At 39.5% G+C, this 8658-nt stretch overlaps 1 long non-coding RNA gene across 1 annotated transcript in view; it reads right to left on the bottom strand.

The window, feature by feature from the left end:
- Window positions 1-7343: 7343 nt before the first annotated feature.
- Window positions 7344-8658, bottom strand: part of LOC146482978 (uncharacterized) — a 57120-nt gene continuing 55805 nt past the window's right edge. The window contains exon 3 of the long non-coding RNA XR_014864019.1: window positions 7344-7570. This is a non-coding gene — a long non-coding RNA (uncharacterized LOC146482978). The remainder of the gene's footprint in view (window positions 7571-8658) is intronic.

Below are 8658 nucleotides of genomic sequence, written 5' to 3'. Positions count from 1 at the left end.
TTCAACACCTTTTGGTGGACTGCACATAAATTACATAGGTCATAAAGAAGCATATATCGTCAGGGAGGTTTGGCTCCGTGTTCAGTTTTAGACCAGTTTGTACCGGCGTGACAGAGTGTTTGGATATACTAAAGCACTAAATGAGGGACGCTCTGCACATTATTCGTTAGTTCTATATTTACTGATAATGGATATTGAGCCTATATGCTCTGAGCTAATGTGAGTGAAGCTTATGAGCTCACCTTTCAAATCATACTTAAGTGTCTGTCCCCGTTTAGCAGTACTTGTGGAGTTCCAAATTGACCTGAAGAGTAAACTACGGTATTGAAAGGATTTATCGTGACAGTATTATTGCTCTTTTCTTAATGATAGTTATGAATGATGGGGTAGATTGGGGAGTGGGGCTGGAGTGGTGGTCACAGGGGCGGATCTAGGATTTTATAGGAGGACTGGATGGAGAAGCGGGAAGGGGGAATTACGGCGTGGGTCTCTACTTATATGAGGGGTTAAGGGTGCGTGCTACATTAGAAAAATTTGAAAATTTATATTGTGAAATAAGCTAAGGAATTTATTAATCTATAAAACTCTCAGCTTCTCATAGAGGGGGCTGCAGCCCCTCTCAACATTCCCCTAGGACTTGCAATTCACTCCTGGGCTCCATGAGCTTTATGGAGCAAAACACTAAAACAAACAAAAGTGCTTCCTTTAATAAATGATTTTCATTTTTACGCATTTCATTAAGTACAAATTCTCAATTTGCATATTTAAAGCTAACTCACCTTCTGTAAAATCTTCACACTCTGGTAATCTGTTTCTTTTGGCCAATTGCGCACGCGATCAGTCTGTCCGGAAAAAAAACACGGAAGAAGAAGTGGGTTTGCAAAATTTGTGATAGCTAAAAGAAGAAAAAGTGTTCACCGATTTGCCGGGCTGTGCCAGGTGGTTCTAAGGTTTGAGTCTGTTGATGAAATTCTTAAGTGTGACCATTCAAATGAAATCTACTAAGCAGTACTTTCCTGTGGTGCTGTTTGTTATGGTTTACAGGGCAGTTCTAACTTTTGAGTCTGTTGGTGGTTTTCTAAAGTGTGACTATCCAGGTGCTGTCGTTATTCTGTACAAGGTAGTTCTCACTTTTGAGTCAGTGGATGGCATCCTAAACTGTGACCATTAATTGCTGAAAAAAAATTAACTGAATAAAGTTATCACATAATGGCAACCCTTTCAAAAGTGATTGACAAAAGTCCTGCTACAGCAAACCGAGCGGATAAGCGAACGTTTTTAGATTCACTGGGCCTTCAGTTTGAAATGAAGCTACGTACCAGTTTCATATATCAACGAGTAAATCACATTGATGTAAACCAATTAGCAGTTCTGAAAAATGGAGAAAAGTGTTCGCAAATTGGGTGATTACATACCTCTAACGGCCTCTCATGTAGCAAATCTTAAATTACTTCTCGTCGAATCGATTCAGCCCGCCATGTTTGCGACCGAATGCTCGAGACAGTCTTGCATTGGCAAGTTCGGAGGCGCGTACCAAACCAAGGGAGGTCTACCATAAAGTTATTCTTACTAGTTGTTATAAGTCGTTTGAAGGCCGTAGTTCGCGCTTGAAGTAACTTTGAACGAAACGAGTCTTCAGCGTACCTTCAGCGTCTTCCATCTTGCCATCAAGTTCCTCGTGGCAATAGGTGATAGAAACATATGAATAATTTAGGATTAATCTACAATTCAAATAAATACCCTCGACTTCAAATTCTTGACCTCTTTCAGTTTTATACGTTAATTTTAGGCCATCAAAAAAGCTAAAAAAGGACCAAAAAATTAGTTTGAGGAGGTAGATATTTAGTCAAAAGAAACTGGAAAAGGATTTCGAAGAGGAAAGGAAATCAAAAAGGTTATTTTAACGTAATTAAAATAAGGTTCAATTTCAGTGTGGATCATGTCAGTGGTATCATACGGTAGCTGGATTTCAACCAGGCCAGAGCCAAAACGGGAACTAGCTCCCTGAAAGTGAATGGACGGCACTTTAATTACAAATCCAACCACGTTCCTTACAGTCGTATGGTTTTGGATATCACGACGTCTTAAAAATAACAGTTCAACTGAGAGACTTGACAATCTTTGGTTGGGCCTTAAATGAAGAGGAAATGGGACACTTAGACAAACGAGGTAACTTTAAAATTTTCCAACTACACCACAGTCTGCTGAAGAGGTTTTTTTTTCAAAATTACACTTTAAGATTTTATCCAAAACCACAACAATTAAAACCACCATGCGAAGGAACTGCTCAATCGCTTTCATATGAATTGCTTCACTTTAGTATTTCATCCACAGACTCAAAAGCCAGAACCAGCTAGTACAGCATAATAAACAGTACCACAGAAACGTACTGCTCAGTAGCTTTGATTTGAATGACTTCACTTTAGGAATTCATCCACAGACTCAAAAGTAAGAACCAACTTATACAGCATAACAAGCAGCGCCACGGGAAAGCATTTTAGGATTTCATCCACGGAGTTAAAAAGAACCACCTTGTACAGCATTGTAAACAGCACCGTAACTCATATTTTTGAGCTTCTCGCTGGACTGAGGTCACCAGAGAGAAACAGAAAATAAAACGAAATATAAAGGCCTCTTACCTATACTTTATTGTCCTTTGATGTTACCTGTCTAGTATAACCACCCTTTTGTGGATTTTTTTTCACCCGTGGTACTATCCTTCATTCGGTCTACAAATTCTTCTAAATTGCACGTTCGGAAAATGGTACGCTATGCGAGGGAGGGGCCGAGGGCATTCGCCTCCCACCAATGTGGCGCGGGTTCGATTCCCGGCGTCGACGCCATATATAGGTTGTGCTTGTTGTTGGTTCTTGTCTTTGCTCCGAGGGTTTTTCTCCGGGTTCTCCGATTTTCCTCTCTTCACAAACACAAAAGCCAACCATCGCGCAAAATGCCTTTTGTTCTTGGGACATTTGTTTACTTCACGGCATTCTGCGCGATGCACTTCCAAATTCCCAGTTCGGAGGGTGGCTCCGTGCGTAAACAAGCTACATTTACATTTTTAAGGTACGTCATATTCGTAAACCGGCATATAACCTGTCCTCTAAATTGAGGCATTCCACCGGTGAAATGATCCCAGTTCTGACAAGTAACCAATATTTTTAAACCTTTGAAAAGCTGTATTAATGCTATGGTGTTTTTATTAAATTCCCCCAGAGTTGTTTCCTGGAGAAAGAGAGGGGGCCTGGATGATAATGACGTCAACACCGAAAGGAAATTCTATTGGAGCGATAGCACCCACTTGACCTACACTAAATGGGCTTCCAATCAGCCAGACGACAAGAATGATTATCAGTACTGCGTAGAGATGAAAGGTGATGAAAGAAAATGGGAGGACGAGGTCTGTGGAAAACATCTTTCCTTTATTTGCGAAAAGAAAGCCTGAACCACTGTTACTGTAAAAGGCTATCTCTGAAGGATTATGCAAATAGATGGGTGTCATACTCGGAAATGACAACGGGCATTCTTGAGCATGCAAGCTAAGTTCATCTTGTCGGTTCAGGAAGGTGACCGAGCATTTTAGCCTGCCTCCTCTAAGCTTTGGAATGGGCTCTCTGTTAGAGTCTGGTGACGCAAAGGTTTGTCTGTGCTTTGGAAGAATTTATCCTTATAAAATGCTTAAAGAAATGTGCGCGCAATGGTTGATGAAACCAAGTACATTATCTCACGGTGCGAGTGCCCCACGTATGAAGGTCAAGCGTGTGCTGGAACAAATATTTAGACAACTGAAGTTACAACTCAGAATAACATAAGAAACCGACGAACAATGTGATTTAATTCATGATAACAATTTTATTTAATATAAACCAGCATTATTGGATTAACTTTTCAACAAGTTCATCATCAGCCTTCGATATTAAAAGAGCGCATTAATTCCCCGCCATTTTATAAAAGAAAAAATACGCTTTATTGCTCGTACATTGTTGGCTTGTATAAATACTTGGGAATCTTAAAGAACACTCGAGAAGTACGTGAATTATTTCACTCGTATTCTTAGGAATAAAACTTTATGCAACTCAATAATGCACTCGGAGCGTTTTTCACGGATTTAAGTAAGACATAAATACCAAGGACGGTGTTAATCCATCATCAGCAACGTTATGTATGCTTTGTAGTCTTTTTGCTCATAGAGTGTCTTTATGTATTGTATTTAACGAATGTGGCTTAGCGTTGTCTGCACTCTTATCGACAACGATATTCGTCATCACATTGGTCAAAATGTCCACAACAAATTTTGACCACTGTGGTGACGAATATCGTTGTCGATAAGAGTGCAGACAACGCTAAACCACATTCGATTTGTTTTTTTTACCACAATATCAACGTCAAAGAAAATGTTTACAATAACTGTCAAAATTTCCGCGCGCTCATTGACGCGAGCAGCGTTGTCTAGACTCTTATCGACAACGGAAATTTAGCCAATCAGATTACGAGATTAGAAACAATTGTGGTAAAAATTGCAATTGCATATTTGTTTTATCTTCCTAATTTAGCCTGGACTGTTTAACTAGCTATATTGCTACACCAGATGTTCCAGCATAAACATTGATATAGATAAGTAAGTAAATAGAGAGATAAATAAATAAATAAATAAATAAATAAATAAATAAATAAATAAATAGACAAATAAATAAATAATTTCGTACCCAGTATGTACCTCTTTATCAAATCGAGGGCAATTCTTTATGTTCACGAGCCGCAGGCGAGTGGTTTCACTGCTAAGTTCTGAACATTTTATGGCATCATTTTATAATCTATAAGAGTGTAGACCATAGCAAAAACTGCCGTCGATTTGTTTTTTACAATAACAAAAAGTGCGATTGGCTATATTTTCCTGTTGAGAAAGTGCGCGCATTACATCTGACGTCTTTTTTATTGTCTTTACTCTTATAGACAATACCTACGAGCCAATCAGCGCGCGAGAATTTTAACAATTATTGTAAAATACTTAATGATCTTGCTGCTGCAGGGGAGATTTCCATCCCCACATTGGGATGATCAGCCGCACCAGATGTTACTCTAGCAAAAGATGTACTACTCATGGTTGACCCCGACTGACGGAAGCCTACTACCACGTGGCCTTGATCATCTTTCATTTACCGATCGGTATTTTCAGCTTCACAGTAAAATTGAGTAGTTTTGCGTTAGCATTAAAGGCCAGAATTGTTTTGCGCTATTCGCATCTATGTACTCGTTTCTCAATAAAACTTCTCAAACTCATTAATAATTCATCAAGAGAAAACAAAGAAAATCACTACTGTGATATGTGTTCCTAATTACCATAACATTTTGCCAACTTTAGCCTCAAATTTCTCCAAGAATTATTGATCATTTGAGATGCCATATCAAACACTCGAAAGTGTGCTTTATCAGATATCCAAACACCTCGAAGTCGTTTAAAAAACTCGGCTGCGCCTCGCTTTTTAACCTACCTCTCAGTGTTTGGATATCTGATAAAACACACCTTTTCCTGTTTGATATATTACGTAAACTCGAATCTGACGTTTGCCGTCAGTTTGTTATTAGCCGCCTGTAAACGCCATTTTAAATCTCTCTATTGAAGAAAGTTGCGGGAATCAGAATCGCACAACAGAGTTTAATTTGCGTCAGCGCTTGAAAACGGCAGAATCGGCTTCTAGATAAAAGAAATTTTTGAGTAGCTCACAATTCTCAAGCGTCTAACAAAAATGAACTGTAAAATTGACACTCGGATCTTCTTCGTTTATTTGCGGATTCTTGATTTAACGATTTCTTTTAAGTTTGAATGAAAGTTAGATTTCTTTGCCTGCCATTGGCGCAAGAGGTCCTACGTTTTCACGTCTGAAGAATGATTTAACGTAAAAGCGCAATTAAACACGATCCTTGGACGGGAACATCATCCTCTTATTACAGTGTTAGACTGGCACCAGGAGAAATAAAGGGACAGAGAGGGCAGTTAGGGGCATTTGCAGGGATATGTGAATTTCACAATATATTTTTAGACATCTTTTAAACGGAAGTCGGTTTCCTGAGACGTCCGCAAACGGTCAGTGTGACGTCATGGTAAGTCATCGGATCGTGCCAGCGTCGCTGTAATCAAGCTGTTAAATATTCAGTATGGCTTTCCTAAGTGGCATTTACAGGCGTCTTGATAGGTTTGCGGACGTCTTGGGAAACAGACGTTCATTTTCATGGCGTCTTAAGGCGGGGGTTCACCTGAAAGCCGTTTTTACGCCGCTTAAAATCGGTCAAATGGAAATATCTTGTTTGCATTTCAAGCAATACAAAAACCCTCCATTCATAACACAAATCAATGATTTGAGGTGTTTTATGAATTTTTGGGTGATTTTTAGGTATATTTGGAAGGAAATAATCTTTCTTGAAGGATTGGTAAAATTAAAAGAAATAAGAAATGTTGAAGATTTGGTGAAGTTTTTAAATTAGAATTTGTTGTTAATAATTAATACACGGATGCCAAGTTAGTCCACTAGCAACCTGGGGTGCTCTTGCGTGGTTATCGACTGTCTGTTAGTGTTCCAAAAATCATTTTCTTTCTTCTATCCATTCTTAAAACCTCTTCAAATTTCACTCAAATTCAGGTAGAGCCCCACCTTAAAATAACTTGAGTGAAATTCACATATCCCAAGGTCTATGCTGGGGGTCTCCCTCTCTGTCCCCTTATTTTGTCTTGTTAACAGTTGGTGTAAGCTAGTGTCTACTAATGGCATTACTACTAGTGGCAAATAAAACCGGCAATGTTCACTATAAGCACTAACTTCGCACATAGAAGAAAAAAAAAGTTTCTATCGGTATTCGTAATGGTGACCATCATGTACTTGATCCCAACTGTTTCTCGGTTTTGCTGCTTTTAAACTTTAAGAGTAAGGCCTCGGTTGAGCATCAGTTGAGTACTGTAGTGCGCGGTCTTGGTGAAGCCTCCGCCTTGCGTATAGTAATACACCAGCCCAATGCGTTATCCTGCGATAACTTAAGAGTGAAGACGAACTTGTCAGGCAAAGACATATTCCCAGCGGTAAGACCTTTTCCATCAGTTTTCACATGGTTCGTTAGATTAGCTCCAGAAAATAAAAATAAAAATAAAATTAAATAAATAGGAATTTCAGTGGAATCCACGGAGTGGCTCTTCTCTCCACTGTTTCCAGGTCGAATTGGAATTTGGAAAATGCTTGTACTAAAAAAACAGGGTGCTCTATTGCCATAGCCATTTTAACCGGGTGTTCTAAATCGAACGAAACTGGTTCTGTCTGACACCCCATAACTTGGATCACTGTACATCATGTCAATTGATTGTCCAATACTGACGTCATTAATTCGCCACTATCATTTCAATGGTTAGTAGAGTATCATCTGACAAGACACCAGAAACCACCATCGGGACTTTTAAAAGCACTGCATTACCTAATGAGCCTTTGGTAAACGTTATCTGGTCATCGGATATGTTGTAATAACTGTCAATGTAGGACGCATGCGCCTTGAGCCATAGAGGCGCCAAGTGCTGTTCAAATATCATCTGTTAGTAAAAAAAAATATTGTCCTTTTATAAAATAAATGTCCAATTCTAAGAGATAAACCAAACCTACCAAAGTTCACCCCCTAACCCTAGTCGTGGTAGGTGGGCAACAAGCCAACTACATTTGCAACGTCTTACATGGTTGGTCGAGAGGACAAAAGAGCGAACAACAAAGCAATGATCCCATCCCTAAAACACACTGCAGCTGCAGGTTATCAGGGTCCTGTGAAATTAGAGCTTTTGAAGGGTGTAGATCTACTGCAAGCACAGAGCTGCTAGACGGGGTGAAGTATGGTTGGCGACTTTCGGTTGGTTCTTCGGTGCCGATGTAGTAGCCATGAAGGTCTGTCTAGAATCACGAACGTGTCTGGCTAGCGGCGCATTGGTAAAGCTTCATGTGGGAATGACCTGTGTAGTGGATGACAGCCATGACAAAAGCATTCTATGAAAACCTTGAGATCCGAAAATCTACAAGAGGAGAGGGTAGTGAGGCGTGCTCAGAACAGAGCAAGACCGAAGGATTTTTTTTTAAGAGCTATGCCTTACTTGGGGTGAAAAGGGCTAAGAGAGAAGAGGGAAAATAAATGTTGAACCAAAAAAGAGAAAATTATATATTTGCTAATATAAAGCTTTCCAATACGAGATTTTCTATTGTAATTGTTTGAGAAATTCTCGATAAGTTGCAATGTATTGAACAAATGACAGAAGAAAAGAAGCGTTCTAGATGAGAATACTACGGCTGATCTATAAATTTCGACTCGTTATCGTCAACCCCGTATAACTGCTGCTTATAAGCACTGGGATTATACAACTTTCTAAGAGGTTTTGGATGGGCTGATAAACGGGGGAGAGACAAAGTAAGCTGATAAGAAACTCCTTTGATGCTGTATTAGACCTATTCTGGGTCCTAAGTCGTCGTAAGTTTGGGCGACTTAACGCGATTTAACCAAAGCCCGCTGTAAATTTGAAGCAATTTTAAGCGACTTAGGGCTATTTTTGGGTGACTTAAGACGGTTTTAGGCGACTTAAGACGACTTAAGTTCCCAGATTACGCCTTGTGTTAAATAGAGAAGCTGTGCATGGTGGGT

Source organism: Pavona decussata, unplaced genomic scaffold (genome assembly GCF_977016875.1).
Source record: "Pavona decussata unplaced genomic scaffold, jaPavDecu1.1 SCAFFOLD_41, whole genome shotgun sequence".
In the NCBI taxonomy this organism is placed as follows: Eukaryota; Metazoa; Cnidaria; class Anthozoa; order Scleractinia; family Agariciidae; genus Pavona; species Pavona decussata.
Note: the sequence above shows the minus strand (reverse complement) of the source record. Positions and strands in the feature narration are given on the sequence as shown.